The 19,735-nt window shown below is 38.8% G+C and overlaps 1 protein-coding gene across 1 annotated transcript in view; it reads right to left on the reverse strand.

The window, feature by feature from the left end:
• The window catches only part of ALDH1A2 (aldehyde dehydrogenase 1 family member A2), a 188,981-nt gene that overhangs the window by 148,353 nt on the left and 20,893 nt on the right, over positions 1–19,735 (reverse strand). The gene's annotated exons all lie outside the window — the stretch shown is intronic.

A 19,735-nucleotide genomic window follows, 5' to 3' on the forward strand; every position in this document is an offset into this window, starting at 1 on the left:
TAATCTTTAATTTATAGGTATACAATTATAGCTTAATTATTTACGTTTACATAATCATGTATATATAGATCTATATTCATGTATAAATCTGTTACGATCGTTTATATAAATATATGCATAAATTAATAGTTATAGACTTACGGTAATTTAAATATTCATTTATACACATATTTATATAATTTATAACAAACATGTTTTTCATATAATTACCTATATGTTTATATTACAGATATAAATATAGGTTTGTTTATCTGCATGTTTGCTTGAAGAATTCCCTAATTAGAAATAATCTTATTTATCATTCTGCTTTATTTTTATTGGCATATTGTTTGTCTTTTCAATTTGAAGATACCACTTTTCATTTACTTTAGGGCCTTTTAAAAATGTTATCGCTGAAAAATAATTTTTCTATTTCATTTTTTAGGCTTTTCATAATAGAAATAGCAATTACCCTAATGCTGGATTATCTTTTCCAGTTCCTTCTTCCTAATTGCTTTAATCTCTCTTTTTCCCTCTCTTTTGTTTTTGTGGTTTGTTTATTGGTTGCTTTGTTTTGGCCCACTATGAGCATCTCAAGACTTTCATCCATACAACCAATTAGAATTTTCATCATGCCTATTTATTCCTTGCTGTTTCTAATTTTCTTATAAGATTTGTAAAGATGTTCGTTTGTTCTCAATTTGTTCTTTAATTCTTTAATATCTCTTTGCATCTCCTTTTTCTTTTTTAAAAAATAATTTCTTCTCTGAATGCTTGTCTTATGGAATTCCTAATTTTACTAAGTTCTTTGATAGCCCCACACACTCACAGAGAGTCAGCTTCTCTGCATTTGCCTATATTTTCTTCTAAAAAGATTTGTGCCTATGTTCTTGACCCCTAAAATATTAAAATGGCCAAGGTTAAGCTATGGACTTATTTTCTTTTTTATGTGCATTTTATCCAGCCTCATGGTTTTAGAGTGAGCTCTTGCTTTTAGTCCACTTTTCTTCTTCTTTTTTTTTGCCAGAGTCTAGATGAGGGGATGAAAAAGAGTTTGGCTGAGGTGGAATGTAGGCCTTGCAGGGGCCTATCTCTGCTCTCTCCACTGAAATGTCATTACATGTTAGGCATGTTAAGGTAGATGAAATATAGTCAACTCCCCACCACCACCAAAGACATCTATACTTTAACCTCCAAACCTGTGAATAGTTTACCTTACATGGGAAAAATGTAACATACATGGGCTTTGCTGATGTGATTAAGTTAAAGATCTTGAGAAGGAAAGGTCATCATAGAACTTCTGGTTTCATACTGGGCAAAAAAATTACAAAGATAAGGGGTCAGGCGCGGTGCCTCATGCCTGTAATCCCAGCACTATGGGAGGCCAAGGCGGGTGGATCATGAGGTCAAGAGATCCAGACCATCCTGGTCAACATGGTGAAACCCCGTCTCTACTAAAAATACAAAAAATTAGCTGGGCATGGTGGCGCGGGCCTGTAATCCCAGCTACTCAGGTGGCTGAGGCAGGAGAATTGCCTGAACCCAGGAGGCGGAGGTTGCAGTGGGCCGAGATCGTGCCATCGCACACCAGCCTGGGTAACAAGAGAGAAACTCCGTCTCAAAAAACAAAAACAAAAACAAAAAAATTACAAAAATAAGTAAATGAGCTATAGGTAAGATGGTAATTAGATTCTTGATGACAATGGGATGTAAACGGGAATCCGAATCAGCACTAGAAACTTGGAAAGGGTGAGTGTTAGGGACTGAATGTTTGTGTTCCTGGTGTCCCTCCTCTTGCTAAAGCCTTATCTCCTAGAGTGCCTGTATTTAGAGATGGGGCCTCCAAGGAAGTAATTAGGCTAAATGACATCATAAGAGTGAGATCTTGATTCCATCAGATTTGTGTCTTTAAAAGAAGGGTCACCAGAGAGCTCTCTCTGTCTCCTTATACTCATGGAGGAAAGGAGGAACATAGCAAGAAGCCTGCAAGCCATGAAGAGAGGCCTCAGCAGAAACAGAGACAAAATTGGCTGGAGCCTTGATCTTGGGCTTCTAGTGTCCAGAACTGTGGAAAAATGAGTTTCCCACAGGTAAAGCCATCTAGTCTATGATATTTTGATATGGCAGCCCTTGTAGATTAAGACAGTGACATTCAAATGCTAGATATTTTTGAGGAGTTTCTGCCCCTCGTAGTTTATATAGGATTGGATTAACGCAAGGACAAACGCTTGGCTTTTCTCATGTAGAAAACAGCAGTAAACCATCCAGGTTGTTTAGACTTAGCAGTCTAAGATTGCTCAAAAGAGTTGTACTCCTCTGGGGAGATGATTCTACTGTAGCTTGGGAAAAGCAGAGTTCTCAAGGAAGTGATGGCAAAGAAGTGCCTGCTTTGACAGCAGCAGCAGCAGCAGCAAGGGCAGACTTTGGAGCACACACAGAGCTGGTGAGAGAAGTGGGGATATGGATGACAGCCTCGAGCCACCTCCAAACCCACTGGGAAGACAGGAGCTCCTAGTCCTTCTAAATGGATGGGTCACAGATCTTTGTCATCTAAATCGAAGGCAAGCATGGCATGGGCCAAAAAATGTTACATTCCTAAAAATGAGCTGAAACATGCTTCCTTGTAAATTCCACCCACTGGTTCTAGTCCTGTCTCTGGACGAATAGGAAATGCATCTGCTTTGTCATTCACATCAAAGCCTTTTAAACAGTTCAAGACAATGACACTCTATTCTTTTTCCTCCAGAATAAACCTGGGACGTTTCTTGTACTTCTTCTCATTTCCAGGTCATCTCCCCAGGCAAGTATTTTAATTTTGTCAATGCCTATTTCCATTCTCTTCTTCTGTTTGAGTTCATGCTGGAGAAATATCGCAAGCCTTTGGTGTAGTGTCCAAACCTGGTTCCATTTTAACGGTTTTTCTATTTGTTTTTTTAAAATTTATTTGTGCCATAAATGTTTTGGGACTGTGACATTAGTTCTATTCAGTTTAGCTAACTGTCTCCCTGAATGTTAGTAATATTGGCAAGGTTACTTAAGGAAGACCCACGTAAACAGTTGAGAAGCTTAGTATCTTGGGTCAGAGGTGGAATTTCCAGGAAAGTATATGAACGTGCCTTAGTCAAAGATAATAATTTAAAAATGCATATGTGAAACCGGTATGGACTCTTTATTGTTGGTTTGGAATTTTTAAATACATTTTGTTGTTGTTGTTACTGCTCTTGTTTTTGACCAGAACTATAATATTTCTCCTAATCCTCTTAACTCTCATGTCCTGGCATATTCATTCAGTCTCATGAAATAAAGACATCAAAAAATAAAAGTGAGGGCTGGAAATATGGGTGGCTTACATTCTTTAAGATAGTTCAAAAGTATGATAGAGAAAAAGACTCGAGCACATGCTGGCAAGTTCTTTTAGTAACATCGGGCATTGTTCAAAATGGCAACATGCAGCAATATTTTAGAAATAAACTGCTTTTTTAAGTCTGCTACTTCAAAAGTTCATTAAAATTTTAGTTGACAAACTCAAACCTCATCATGCTGAAAGGATGACCCCTGTAAGTCTAGACAAATATTTTTTTCAAAAAGTCTGGATATGAGTCCCTCATTTTCCATGCACAAAGACATCCTTCTCTCTTTTAACTCTTAGGCCCCGAAATGAGACCACTTTGTCATACCTTATTTCGCTTAGCATGTTTCCTACTATAACCAAATTTGGCATCTATTGGTAATTGGCTTCTTAAAATAATTAGGCAACATCATAGAACTATTAGCAAATGACACCAATTTAAGATATTTCTCCAAGTCAATAATAATGAATCCCTGACTTCTCTGCCTCCATATAGGGTAGTCTCTCAGCATGGTGCTTTGAGAACAGAGATTTCCTCCTTATCTTTCATATACCTTCTTTGCAGTAAGTCTCAGAAAGGAGCACAATAGAAGGCGAGTTGTCCTCAGTGCTACTTTAATTCTGGCAGAGGAATTGTTTGGACCTGCAGAAGGTAAGTAACAATAGCTAAGGTGTACCCAGTGTGCCAGGCATTATTTTAAGTGCTTTACCTATATTTATTTAATTATTCTTCACAACAACTACAGGTGTTATAACCATTACCATTTTGTAGGTAAGAAACTAAGGCACAGAGGACTTAAGTGACTTTCCCAAGGTCACCCACATAGGTAAATGGAAGAGTCACATCCTCAACCCAAGCTGTCTGGCTCTCAAGGCTGTGGCTTCTAATTTATTAACAAAAGGTAAAAGAATTCTCAGGGATCATTTAGTCCAATCTCTCCAATTCAGAATGAAAAAACTGAGGCTCAGTGTGTACTGCCTAAGATGACCCTGAGTTAATAGTAAAAAAAGGTATCCACTCCAAACTTAGTGTTCTTTGTACTTTTCCCATGGTAAATAACATTTGGTTTTTAGTACATCTGTCCATATCCCTCATTTCAAGTTCTTCTCCTGTGCTCTATATTTACCTACGTGTGTTTTCTCTTTGATTTTATTCTGGCTTCTAGCCTTCCTTAATAAAGTGATGTTTTGGACTTTGTTTTGGCTCCACTGCTCCTGCCCTGCTCTGACAGGAAGGTGCCTCTCGGACAAGGTTTCCTGACTACTGGAGCCACAGGTGTGTGCTGGACTGGCAGCACACTCCCAAACCAAATGCTTAATGTGTTTCTCCCCACCTTTATCTGACCCTGAGCAATCAGTGTTCCTATCACAGCCAGTCCAATTACTCTGTATTCAGTTTGGGCTTACCTTGGTTGCACATCTGAGCAGACACTGACTTGAAACTCACAGAGAGAGTGGAGGGAGGCTTTGATCTCAGAGATATTCTAAAGGCACTATACATCAGGCACTTTTTCCATTGAGACAGAGACATTCAAGGTGACTTTGGACATTCAAAGGCACATATTTGGAAGTGGATTAATTAGTAATAGGTGGTCTAAGCCATCCATCAAGAAGTATTTTTAAAAACTGAGGTATAATTCACATACCATAAAGTTCACTCTTATAAAGTATAGAATTTAGTTATTTTTAGTATACTCCCCAAATCATACAACTGTCATCACTCCTTAATTTCCAAACATTTTTATCAGTTTCAAAAGAAATCTGTGCATATTAGAATCACCTCACATTTGCCCTTTCCTGTCCCCTGATCTGCTTCCTGTCTCTATGGATTTACCTATTCTGGATATTTCATACCAATGGAATCATACAATACCTGGCTTTTTGTGACTGGTTTCTTTCACTTAGCATAATATTTTGAGCTTCATCCCTCCTTTATTGCTGAATAATTCTTTGTATGACAATACCACATTTTGTTTATCTATTATCAATTGACGGGCATTTGGGTCATTTCCACTTTTAAGCTATTATGAATAATATTCCTTTAAATATTTGTGTACAGATATGTGTGTGGACATGTATTTTTCAGTTCTCTTGGGTAGAGACCTAGATGTGGAATGGCCAGGTCATATGGTAACTCTATGTTTAAGTTATTGAGGAACTTCCAGACTGTTTTCCAAGAGGGCTGCATCATTTGTCTTCCACCAGCAATGTTTGAGGCTCCAATTTCCCCATATCTTTGTTAACATTATTATCCATTTTCATGATTACAGCCATCTATATAAGTTCATTCTCATGTTGCTGATAAAAACATACCTGAGACTAGGTGATTTAGAAAGGAAAGAGGTTTAATTGACCCACAGTACTGCAGGGCTGGGGAGGCCTCAGGAAACTTATAATCACAATGGAAGGGGAAGCAAATGCATTGTTCTTCACATGGCAGCAGCAAGGAGAAGTGCCCAGCAAAAGGGGAAAAGCCCCTTATAAAACCATCAGATCTCATGAGAACTCACTATCCCGAAAACAGCAGCATGGGGGTAACTGCCTTCATGATTCAATTACCTCCCACTGGGTACCCCCCCACCCATGACACGTGAGGATTATGGGAACTACAATTTAAGGTGAGATTTGGGTGGGGACACAAACAAACCATATCATCATCCTAGTGCTAGTAAAATGCCATCTCATTGTGGTCTTGATTTGCATTTCTCTAACAATTAATGATGTTGAGCATCTTTTTATTGATTAGCCATTTGTATATTTTCTTTACAGAAATATCTATTCAAATCTTTTGTCCATTCTTAAATTGGGGCACCTTTTTATTGATGATTTTTAAGAGTTATTCATATATTCTGGATATTAAATCCTTATTAGATATAAGATTTTCAAGTATTTTCTCCCATTCTGTGAGAATTGGTAAAAGACGTAAAGATAGGAGCATAGACATGGGAGACTATTGGGGGGAAGGGAGTTTTTATGGGCTAAAAACTACCTAGCAGGTGCTATGCTCACTACCTGAGCTCAGTATCATCTATGCCCCAAACCTCAGCAACATGCAATATATTCCACTAACAAATCTGCACTTACACCCCCAAATCTAAAATAAAAATTGAAAATTTTTAAAAAGATATATATTTGATCTACAATTTTTGTGAATTCCCCAGATTTTCTTATATTACTGATGCTAATTCCTCAAATTTTCTTATATTACTGATGTCTAATTTCATTCCAGTGTGTTGGATGAGAATATTTTGTTGCATGCTTTCATTCATTTTAAATTTATTGTGACTTGTTTTGTGACCTAGCATAGTGTCTATCCTGGACAACATTCCATGTACAGTTGAGAATAATGTGTAGTCTGTTGTCGGGTTCAGTGTTCTATAGATGTTTCTTAGTTCTAGTTGTTCATAGTGTTGTTCAAGTCTTCTTTTTCCTTGTTGATTTCTTTCTAGTTGTTGTATTGATTATTGAAGGTGAGGTACTGATATCTTAAATTATTATTATTATTAATTATTATCATTATTTGAGAGAGTCTTGCTGTGTTACCCAGGCTGGAGTGCAGGGATACAATCTCAGCTCACTACAACCTCTGACTCCTAGCTTCAAGTGATTCTTCTGCCTCAGCCTTCCAAGTAGCTAGGACTACAGGTACCCGCCATCATGCCTGGGTAAGTTTTGTATTTTTAGTAGAGACGGGGTTTCAGTATGTTGGCAAGGTTGGTCTTGAACTCCTGACCTTGTGATCTGCCCACCTTGGCCTCCCAAAGCACTGGGATTACAGGCATGAGCCACTGCACCTGGCCATCTTCAAATATTATTGTTGAAATGTGTATCTCTCTCTTGGATTCTGTCAGTTTTTCTTAACGTATTTTGGGACTATTGTTAAATACATATTTGCTTACACTTGTTATGCCTTCTTGATGGATTGATAATTTCATCATTATAAAATATTCTTCTTTGTCTCCAGCAAAAATTTTTCCTTAAAGTCTAATTTCTATAGTGTCTTAGTCCTTTTAGACGTGGGTTCTAGACTGTGTAAACCAGAAGAAAGAAAGAAAGAAAGAAAGAAAGAAAGAAAGAAAGAAAGAAAGAAAGAAAGAAAGAAAGAAAGAAAGAAAGAAAGAAAGAGAAAGAAAGAGAAAGAAAGAAAGAGAAAAGAGAAAGAAAGAAAGAAAGAGAAAGAAAGAAAGAAAGAAAGAAAATAAAACACCAGAGAAAAATGTTTCCAAAGATGTTAAATTTATTTGAGAATTAGAATGAGGATTATAAGATGCACATCTATGCCAAGCCACATATATGCCTGAAGAGGGGGAGAGTAAAGAAAAACTTTGATTGGCAAAAAGAGAAGTTCACATAAACTACTTGGAAACAGAGTTTATTGGTTTTGAATACTCAAATGCATAGTTCACTGTTCAGTGGTGGAGATGCTATTACTGGGCAGGTGTTCTTTTGAGAGTGTCTTACCTAAATTTCCACAACCCTAAAGAAATTACCCTTGTGAGGTCATTTCAGAAAGTTGTTGAAACAGACTTTATCATAGAAATGCAAGCATTAACTCTCCTCCTTTATTCTCTCTGGCTTTAATTTTTTAGGGTCTGACAAAAAAGTGATTTCATCCTACTATCTGCAATGTTCACAACTAGGTAGCTTATAATCAAGAGAAACTTATTTATCACAGTTCTAGAGGGTAGAAAGTCCAAGATCAAGGCACCATCAGACTGAGTGTCTGCTGAGAGTCTACTTCTTGGTTTGAAAATAGAAAACTGTCTTCCTGCTGTGTTTTCACGTAGTGGAAAAGTGAGGGGGTTCTCTCTGTGGTCTCTTTTTTAAGGGCACTGATTCCATTCATGAAGATGTTACCCTCATGCTCTAATACCTCTCAAAGGCCCTACCTCTTGATATCATAACCTTGAGGGTTAGGATTTCAAAATATAAATTTGGAGGGAACATAAGCATTTAGTCCATTGCATCTCATATTACTATAGTTGCTTCAGCTCTGTTTTTATTGCTATTTACATTATGTATCTTTTTTCATCCTTTTACTTTCAACCTATGACTTTAAAGTATATCTCCTGTAGACAGCACACAGTTGGTTCATGTTTTGTTTTAATTTATTCTGCCAATTCTCTGCCTTCTGATTGGAGTGCTTAATCTATTAATCTTTAATGTAATTACTGATAAGATAGGATTCACATCTGCCATTTTGCTATTTGTTTTTCGTATGTCTTATGCCTTCTTTTCTTACTTTATCCCTCCATTACTTGATACTTTTGTGTTAAGTAGATACTTTTTATTGTACCATTTTAATTCCTTTATACTATATTTTAAAATTATTTTTAGTGATTGTCCTAGGGATTAGAATTAACATCTTAATTTATAACAATGATGTTCAGATTAATACCAATATGATTTTATTAGCAAACAAAAAACTTTGTTCATGTATAGCATTATTCTCTTCTTTTTTATGCTGTTATTTTCACAGAAATTACATATGTGTATGTTGTATGCCCATTAATATGGATTTTTAATTATTGCATTAGGCAGCTGCCTTTAAAAACCAGATGGGAAAAAAATGACATCCAAACAAAAATTACATCGTTTATATTTTCCTATTTAGTTGACTTTTTAAGGGATTTTTTATTTCTTTATGTGTTGGTATAACTAGTATCTGTCCATTTTAGTATGCATGATTCCCTTTAGTATATTTTGTAGGGCATATCTTCTAACAGCAGATTCTCAGTTTTCGTTTATCTGGGGATATCTTAATTTTTTCTTCACTTTTGAAGGATATTTTTGCCAGATAAAGGATTCTTAGTTGATAGAGAATCTTTGTTTTCTTTCAGAATTTTCAATATGTCATTACATTGCCTTTTGGCCTCCATGGTTTCTTATGAGACAGCAGCCATCAATCTCTTTGAGACTCACTTGGACACCATGAATCACTTCTGTCTTGCTGCTTTGTCTTCTGACAATTTAATTACATGTCTAGATGTGGATCTCTTTGAGTTTATCCTACTTGGACTTTGTTGAACTTCTTTGGTGCATATATTAATGGTTTTCAACAAATTTGAAAAGTTTTGAGACATTATTTAAATACACTCTCTGCCCCTTTCTCTTTCTTCTCTCCTTGACCTCCTATTACGCATGTGTTAGCATGGTTGATTGCGTCCACTGGTTTCTGAGGCTTTGTTCATTTTCTTTATTTTTTTTTTATCTTTCTGTTCTTCAGACTGAATAATCTCAATTGATTTATCTTCAAGTTTGCTGACTCTTCTACCTGCTCAAATATGCTGTTGATTCTTTCAAGTAAATTTTTCATTTTAGTTATTATAATTTTTAACTTCAGAATTTCTATTTGGTTTCTTTTTTATCATTTCAATACTCATCAATATTCTCTATTTGGTAAGATGTCACTTTCACATTTTCTTTGAGTTCTTTAGACATGATTTCCTTTAGTTCTTTGGATGTATTTTAAATAGCTGATTCAAAATCTTTGTCTGATAAGGCTAATGCTTGACCTTCCTTAAGGGAAAGTTTCTAATTATCTCCCATTTATATACCACACTTTCTTGGAGTTTTTTTGCACATCCAGTAATTTTTTGTTGCAAACTGGACATTTCAAAAAACATAATACAAAAATTCTGGAAACCAGATTATCTCCCTTCATCAATATTTATTGTTGTTTGTTTGATAACCTTTCTAACTAATTCTGTAAACTCTATATTATTTGTTGTGTATGGCCACTGAAGTCTGCTTAGTTACCTCAGTGGTCAGCCATTGTTTGGATATAAACTTCCTCAGATGCCTGGAACCAGTAAGTCTCCCAGTCTTTGCCTAGGGGCTCTATATGCTTGTTGGTAGTATGCCTTTACCATTAATCCTAAAAGTTACAATTCCACTTTTATCTTCACTTCTTGTTTGTACAGAGCATCAAAGTTAGCCAGAAAACCATGGGGAAAAAAATCAAATAACAATATCTGGGAATGGGATGTTGAAGAACCCCATTCTCCCATTGCTAGTGGCCACCAGGTCTGCTTTTTACCATGATTGTGGGCTCTTGGTTTTTAAGACTACCACATAACTGTTAAGAGGGATGAAAATAGTCCATATTAAAATGCCACAAAGCCTGCTGTTCTTACTGTGATTTGTCCATTTTTCTTAAATAAATGCTTACCTGAATTGCTGCAAATCTCATTAATTTTTAGAGTTCTGAAAAAAGCTGATTCTGACCATTTTTCCCAGTGTTACTTTTGCTTTTATAGAAGAAGTAATTTTCAGAGGTCCTTTTTTCATTTTTTTCACTAACAAACATTTTAAGTTTTTTGTTTTGTTTTGTTTGAGACTGAATCTTTCTTGATTACCCAGGCTGCAGTTCAGTGGCACAATCCTGGCTCACTGCAGCTCTGACCTTCTGGGCCCAACCAATCCTTTCACCTCAGCCTCCTGAGTAGCTGGGACTGTAGTCCCATAATGTGCCATTATGCCAGGTTAATTTTTTTTTTTTTTTTTTTTTTTTTTTTTTTTTTGGAGAGATGGGATTTTACCATACCCAGGTTGGTCTCAAAATGTTGAGCAATCCACCCATTTCAACCTACTGTGCCTTCATTACAGAGCATGTGTCAAGCCTGGCTCTATTTGTCATGTGGTGCTCAATATATGGCACTGCTCTGATGAGTTTCAATCAGGCAGATGAAATAGGATTAATATAGAGATGAATCAAAGTATTTGGTTCTAAACTATGCTTCACAAACTCTAAGATCTATATTTTCTGAGAAATAGATAATTTAGTGCTTGTGTAGTCAAGGAAGCTTTAAGAAAATAATGCAGAAGGGTAGGTAGACTTTAAATAGATGATAAAAAGAGGGGAAAAGATATCAGGCAAAGGAACACCATGGGTCTGCAGAACATTTTGCTGAGTCTGGCAAGGAGACCTAAACAGACAGATAGTGAGCACTGCTCTTCCTACAATTTCTCATTTCATTATTTCCACAAAATTTGTAGATTCTTATTCCCACTTTATAAAAATGATGGAAAAAGTGAGACTTGGAGCTGCAATTGCCAGAGATCACACAACTGTTAAGTAATTGTTTCAGACATCATTCTGACTCTGTGGGAAAACTACCTGTGTTCAAATCCAGCTCTTCAACTTGTTTTCTGAGTGACTATGAGCAAATGAATTAACCTTCTTGTTCTTAGTTTCATAATCTATAAAGTGGAGATAATAGTAGCATCTGCTTCCTAAGGCTGTTGGGAAAATTAACAGAATTAATGAATTAAATAATTTAATTTGTTTATGTATTACTTTTGGAATAATGTTACAATAATCTAAAATTTTATTATTAGAACAGAAAATGTATATGTATTAATAAATACACATATTATTTATATATACTATAAAATTTGAATTTCAAAATGTTAATTACATGTATCAGGAAAGTGCCTGGCACATAGAAAGTTCTCTAGGTCAGGAGCAATGGTTCATATCTGTAATCCCAGCCCTTTGGGAGGTCAAAGCAGTAGGATCAAATGAGCCCAGGAGTTCAAGAACGGCCTGAACAAAACACAGAGACCCCAGCTCTACAATTTTTTTTTTTAATTAGGCAGGCATGGTGGCACATACCTGTAGTTCCAGCTGCTTGGAAGGCTAAGGTTGCACGAGTCGCAAAGCAAGACCTGATCTAAAGAAAAAAAAAAAAAAAAAAAGAAGGGAAAGGGAGGGAGGGCATTCTCTAGACAATAACACTATACCCCTTCCTATCACGCATTACCTACCCAAGAGAGATTTACAATCCATGTAGTCTTCCAAATATAGTCCTTCTCCTAGATCCTAGAAATTATATTTATCCAATGCCTCTTACATTTTTTCATTTTTTCAATTCTGACCCTATAGCAATGGCTCGAGTATGAATTACTTACTTCTTACCTCCACAATTATATTAGTTTCCTCCATTGTCAAGTTGCTATCTTCTTTTTTCTAATAAATGGGTATCTCATTTTCTTATACTCATTTTGTATAGAATTTGACCTCAGTAGTTTTCTGTTATTAATTTTTATGTGAATTTGATTGGCCAACTTTGTTTTCATGAACGTTTAGAAGAAAGAACTTCAGATAGTTCTTTAAACTTCACAAGGTCCTTCTTGTTGTTTTCAGGTAATGTTAAAAAATATATAAAGGCTTGCCTTCTGTGACATTTTGGCTTTCTTCCTCCCACTCTACTTTTATCTGAACCTTCATTTCGTTTTGATTCCATTCCCAGTCAGACGTTGAACTGGAATGGAGCCCTGATGGGTCAGTTTGAAGAGTTTATGAGGGGCTAGACTTCCCCAGGCCCCTAGGCCCTCACCATGGGCCCCTTGCACTCTCCTATTATTAGTGATGATCTGAACTTTCCCATTGTCAGCTCTTGGCTTCATATCCCGCTTTTCCCATGTTTTCTGTTGAATATCTGTTCAGGTTTTTTCTCTTTTCAAGTGTTGATGCCTTCTTGCTTCTTTCTGCTTCCTTTCTGACAGAGCACACAGGACTCAAGCTTTGTAGCAGTTGGTGGTTTATTCCACCTGTTTGTATTTTGAGGGTTATGGGGAGATCCTATCATTCAGTTTTGTTGTAACTATTGATCATGATCATTTATTTTTGGTTTTGCTAGCTATGCACTCTCTGTTTTTGTTTGTTTTGAGATGGAGTCTTGCTCTGTTGTCCAGGCTGAAGTGCAGTGGTGTGATCTTGGCTCACAGTAACCTCTGCCTCCTAGGTTCAAGTCATTCTCTTGCCTCAGCTTCCTGAGTAACTGGGATTACAGGCATTTATCATCCCACCCAGCTAATTTCTGTATTTTTAGAAGAGATGAGGTTTCACCATGTTGGTCAGACTGTTCTTGAACTTCTGACCTCAGTCAATCTGCCCGCCTTGGCCTCCCCAAGTTCTGGGATTACAAGCATGAGCCTGGTCCACTCTCTGTTTTTATGTGGTGATTTAGGAAGACAAAATCTATCCTGCCACTTCTACTGCCATTTATCCAGAACCCTCCGTGTTAAACATTCCAAATGTACTAGATTTTGTGTGAAGTTCCCAAGAAAGAGAACAGTTTAGTAAAGAAGCCAGAGAAGCAGACCACAATTAGAGTGCACTAAGGTCTGCCTACAGGTACTACGCGTGCAGGAGGGTTGCCTGGTTTTGTGAGATAATGAGGAGGAGAACAGGAAAAACTTGCTGGAAGAGGTAATACTAGAGCTGAGCTTTGAAGGATCATTTTAAGTTAGCTAGGATGACTGCGTCAGGAAGTCTCTTCTAAGCCAAGGAAATCACATGGGCAAAGGAGTGGAAGCTTGAGATAACAGAACATAGTTGGATACCATATGTTGAACTATAGATATACAGGGACCCAAGAGCAGGGTTCTTAGGAGAAATGATAAGATATGAGCCTAGAAAGATGAGTGGGGTAAGTCATGAAAGTTGAGGTTGTAAGGTGTGGAAATGCATGTAGCATCAGTTATAAAGAAGAGACCTTGTCTTACAGTGTGCCCCACTCTTCCCTGTTGCTCAAAGAAATCATTCCAACTGCAATCCCCACATCTTCCAGTCTAAATAAACCCCTGTGGTTCATACTAATCTTCAACTATCCAACTAATTTGGCTATTGGTTCATTTTTTAGATTTTTGCCCCAACTCTCTTCTGTACAATCTCTGTCCTCAGCCTCTTTCTGACTACTTGTTATACTGTGGGCAGTTCTGCTGACTTCCCACTGTTCTATCCCAGCTCCATCAGCCCTAACTCTAAAACAATTTCCCACCTGGATTTTGGAATCATTACACCCCTCAGTAAGGTATTCCTTTGTTTATAGATCAACTACTATTAAGCACTTAAAATGTACCAAAAAGATGAATACCATAATTTCGGTCTTAGTTTGGAATCTCCCCTAACTTAGCTATTGAGACAAGTGTTAGGGTACAGTTAGTTTATTCGGGAAGTGATCCTAGAAAGCACAGGAGGAGGACAGGGGGCGGGGAAGCATGAGAGGGAAGGGATAAAAGCTAGCAAAGGATGCATTAATGAGTGTGTCATTGTGGACAACTGGGGCTTAGTTCCTCTGGTTATCCTCTAAGAAATCATGCCTCAAAAATAGTCTTAACAAGGGCCAATAAGCTGTGGTATTTTCCCACTGATTTCTCTTTCTCGTTGGTTGAGATTTGTCCTAGAAGCAATACATTCTTGGAACTTCTGAGTTGTCCTGAAGCCGTGCAGAGCAAGTTCCCATGGCACTGGAGAACCCTCAGGCAGCAAAGCAGGTGGATCAACATTTGAGCTAAGAAGGTGTCAGTGTGCTCTGTAACTATCATCTGAAGTTGCAGAAAATCTCAGAAGTCAGTGAGGGGATGTAGGGCAGGGTATCACACTGTTTGCTACGTAGTTCTTGCTTTCAAGAGGCTTTCTTCTAGAAGGCAGAGACAAGCATGTGAACAAATACAGTGTTGTAGTGTTGTGAGTGCTATGGTAGGAGAATACACAGAGTATGTGTGGGAAGAGGTACAATGGAGGAAGTGGTGTATTCTACCTGGAAAGGAGTGGTAAAAGTTCCCAAGAAAAGTTACCCATAGACTCCACTCTGTCCTACTTGGCCTGATCTCTCAACTGAGACACAAACAGATTTGACCAGTTGAGGTGAGTGGACAGGGAGGATGACAATAAAACACTTCTATGATCCAGTCTGTACTTTGGTGAGTTGGTCTTCCATCAGTGTGGAGGATAGGCTGGAGCAGAATAAGACCAGAGGATTCATTAGGACACTTTATAGAAAGCCATGCAAGACAGTCTGAGAGCATGGATTATATTTGTGGCAGTGGTGCTGGAGAGAAGAGAACACATTCTAGAAGAATAAAGGCGACAAGATTGAGAGAACATGATAATGGATTGCATACAAGGGTTGCAGGAGAGAGGAGAGTTTAAAGGTGTTTCTGGATGAACTGACCGGGTTATGGTGATGCCATTTAGGGAGATGGGGATAAAGGAGGAAGAAAGGCTTTACAGGAAGGAGGGCAAACTTCTATATGAATAAGCTGAGGTGCTCATGAGACATTCATATAGGGAATGTTAGCATAGCCTGACAGAAATTAGAAAAGGTGAAGGACAATGTGGCCAAAGAATTTGGAATTCAAAGGAATGAGGGTTGAAGAAATAGTGAGAACTCAAAAACGTTGGTCTCTTTCTTTTGTCCCAGAGATGCAGGTAGGAGAGGAGATATAAAAGAATGAGCCATTGAAAATAGAGCCACAGGAGATCCGACTTTCAAGATGGCCGCCTAAGAACAGCTCAGGACTTCAGCTCCCAGTGAAAGTGCAGAGGGTGAGTGGACGCCGCATTTCCAGACGAACTCTTATTGCCCACAGACCAGGAGATACCCAGGCAGAGGGGTCGCCAGCGTCGCAGTCCCAGCCGGTGCGGCTGTTTTGGCCCCCGCGGGGCTGATTCCGCCCGCGCGGCTGCTGTGACCACTCCCTGTTGCTGCCGTTCTCCGTAAAAAAGCCACTGGTCTGGGAGCCCTCTTAGCTGGCGAGCAGAGCCTTGAGACGGCAGAATAGCCCATTCATCTGAAATAGCGAGTCAGGCCAGGAGATTCCTAGGCAAAAAATTCGCCAGGAGCCGGCGCCGCGGTTCGAGCCGACTCCGTGAGTCGCAGCACGGGAGATCCCGGCGCCTTTTCAACAAGCGACCGGAACGCGGGGTCGTTCAACTTAAAAGAAAAGACTCTGAGTCAGGGAGCCAGGTGATCAGGCTCGGTTGGTCCCACCCCTCCACCCCCAACAACAACGAAAACAAAAACAGTAATTGGAAACCCTCTGGGTTGAGCCCTTCAAACCAAGCACAGCTGAACCGGGACGGTCCGGCTCCGTGGGGGAGGGGCTTCCGCCATTACTGAGACTCTCCACCGCTAGGGAGGCAGGCTGCCGTTGCCGAGGCAACCCGCCGTTGCCGAGGCAACCTGCCACAACAGAGAGAGTCCGCCATAACAGAGGCGGGGCCACCATTGCCCAGACAGTTCTAACTACGCCCATATAAAAAGGACTACAGGGAAGAGCTCAGGGCAGCTGGGCGGAGCCCACAGCAGCTCAGCAAAGCCCCTGCGGGCAGGCAGAGGCTAGGCGTGCTGCTAGCTGGGCGGGTCCGACCTGAAAAAAAAAAATCAAAAAAGGCAGTAGTGCAACGGAAACTCATAAAGCTCCAACTCCCTGGGACAGAGACAGACAACAGGTGGATAAACCCACAAAAATGGGTAGAAACCAGCGTAAAAAGGATGAAAACTCCCGAAACCAGAACACCTCTCCTCCTAAAAGTGATCACAACTCCTCACCAGCAAGGGAACCAGACCGGATGGAGAAGGAGGGTGATGAAATGACAGAATCAGACTTCAGAAGATGGGTAGTAAGAAACTACAATGAGCTAAAAGAACATGTTCTAACCCATCGCAAAGAAAATAGGAACCTTGAAAAAAGATTGGACGAACTGCTGACGAGAATGGACAGCATAGAGAGGAGAATAAGTGAATTGATGGAGCTGAAAAACGCAACACGAGAACTTCGTGAAGCATGCACAAGCTTCAACAGCCGAATTGACCAAGCAGAAGAAAGGATATCAGAGGTCGAAGACCAACTCAATGAAATAAAAAGAGAAGGCAAGAACAGAGAAAAAAGCGCAAAAAGGAATGAACAAAATCTTCAAGAAATGTGGGACTATGTGAAAAGACCTAATCTACGTCTGATAGGTGTACCTGAATGTGATGAAGAGAATGAATCCAAGCTGGAAAATACTCTTCAGGATATTATCCAGGAAAACTTCCCCAACCTAGCAAGGCAGACCAATATTCAAATCCAGGAAATACAGAGAACACCACAGAGATATTCCTCAAGAAGAGCAACCCCAAGGCACATAATCGTCAGATTCACCAGGGTTGAAATGAAAGAGAAAATTCTAAGGGCAGCCAGAGAGAAAGGTCGGGTTACCCACAAAGGGAAGCCCATTAGACTCACAGCAGATCTCTCAGCAGAAACCCTACAAGCCAGAAGAGACTGGGGGCCAATATTCAACATCCTTAAAGAAAAGAACTTTCAACCCAGAATCTCCTATCCAGCCAAACTCAGCTTCATAAGTGAAGGAAAAATAAAATCCTTTGTGAACAAGCAAGCACTCAGAGATTTCATCACCACCAAACCAGCTCTACAAGAACTCCTGAAAGAGGCTCTACACATATAAAGGAACAACCAGTACCAGCCACTCCAAAAACACACCAAATGGTAAAAAAGCAGCAACACAATCAAGAATCTGCATCAACTAACCAACAAAACAGCCAGGTAGCATCAAAATGACAGCATCAAATTCACACATAACAATACTATCCCTAAATGTCAATGGACTAAATGCCCCAATCAAAAGACACAGACTGGCAAATTGGATAAAAAGCCAAAACCCATCAGTGTGCTGTATCCAGGAAACCCATCTTACATGCAAGGATACACAAAGGCTCAAAATAAAGGGATGGAGGAAGATCTACCAAGCAAATGGAGAGCAAAAAAAGGCAGGAGTTGCAATTCTCATCTCTGATAAAATAGACTTTAAAGCAACAAAGATCAAAAGAGACAAAGAAGGACATTACATAATGGTAAAAGGATCACTGCAACAAGAAGAGCTAACGATCCTAAATATATATGCACCCAATACAGGAGCACCCAGATACATAAGGCAAGTTCTTAATGACTTACAAAGAGACTTAGACTCCCACACAATAATAGTGGGAGACTTTAACACCCCATTGTCAATATTAGACAGATCAACCAGACAGAAAATCAACAAGGATATCCAGGACCTGAACACAGACCTGGAACGAGCAAACCTAATAGACATTTACAGAACTCTCCACCCCAAATCCACAGAATATACATTCTTCTCAGCACCACATCACACATACTCTAAAATTGACCACATAATTGGCAATAAATCACTCCTCAGCAAATGCAAAAGAACAGAAATCATAACAAACAGTCTCTCAGACCACAGTGCAATCGAGTTAGAACTCAGAATGCAGAAACTAACTCAGAACCGCACAGCTTCATGGAAACTGAACAACTTGCTCTTGAATGTTGACTGGATAAACAATGAAATGAAGGCAGAAATAAAGATGTTCTTCGAAACCAATGAGAACGAAGACACAACATACCAGAATCTCTGGGACACATTTAAAGCAGTCTCTAGAGGAAAATATATAGCAATGAGTGCCCACATGAGAAGAAAGGAGAGATCGAAAATTGACACCCTATCATCAAAATTGAAAGAGCTAGAGGAGCAAGATCAAAAAAACTCAAAACCTAGCAGAAGACAGGAAATAACTAAGATCAGAGCAGAACTGAAGGAAATAGAGACACAAAAAACTCTTCAAAAAATCAATAAATCCAGGAGCTGGTTTTTTGAAAAGATCAACAAAATAGACAGACCACTAGCCAGATTAATAAAAAAGAAAAGAGAGAATAACCAAATTGATGCAATAAAAAACAATAAAGGGGATATCACCACAGATTCCACAGAAATCCAAACCATCATCAGAGATTATTACAAACAACTCTATGCACATAAACTAGTAAACCTGGAAGAAATGGATAAATTCCTGGACACCTGCAACCTCCCAAGCCTAAACCTGGAAGAAGCCGAAACCCTGAATAGACCAATAACATGGTCTGAAGTCGAGGCAGCAATAAAGAGCCTACCACCCAAAAAAAGCCCAGGTCCAGATGGGTTCACAGCTGAATTCTACCAGACATACAAAGAGGAGCTGATACCATTCCTTCTGAAACTATTCCAGACAATCCAAAAAGAGGGAATCCTTCCCAAATCATTTTACGAGACAAACATCATCCTGATACCAAAACCCGGCAGAGACTCAACAAGAAAAGAAAATTTCAGGCCAATATCCATGATGAATATAGATGCAAAAATCTTCAATAAAATACTGGCAAACCGATTGCAACAGCATATCAAAAAGCTCATCCACCATGATCAAGTAGGATTCATCCCGGGGATGCAAGGCTGGTTCAACATACGCAAGTCCATAAACGTAATTCACCACATAAACAGAACCAAAGACAAAAACCACATGATTATCTCGATTGATGCAGAGAAGGCTTTTGACAAAATTCAACAACCCTTTATGCTAAAAACCCTCAATAAACTAGGTATTGACGGAACGTATCTCAAAACAATAAAAGCTATTTACGACAAACCAACAGCCAATATCATACTGAATGGGCAAAAACTGGAAGCATTCCCTTTGAAATCTGGCACTAGACAAGGATGCCCTCTCTCACCACTCCTATTCAATATAGTACTGGAAGTTCTAGCCAGAGCAATCAGGCAAGAAAAAGAAATAA

The sequence above is a fragment of the Saimiri boliviensis genome, chromosome 2, assembly GCF_048565385.1.
Source record: "Saimiri boliviensis isolate mSaiBol1 chromosome 2, mSaiBol1.pri, whole genome shotgun sequence".
Taxonomy (NCBI): Eukaryota; Metazoa; Chordata; class Mammalia; order Primates; family Cebidae; genus Saimiri; species Saimiri boliviensis.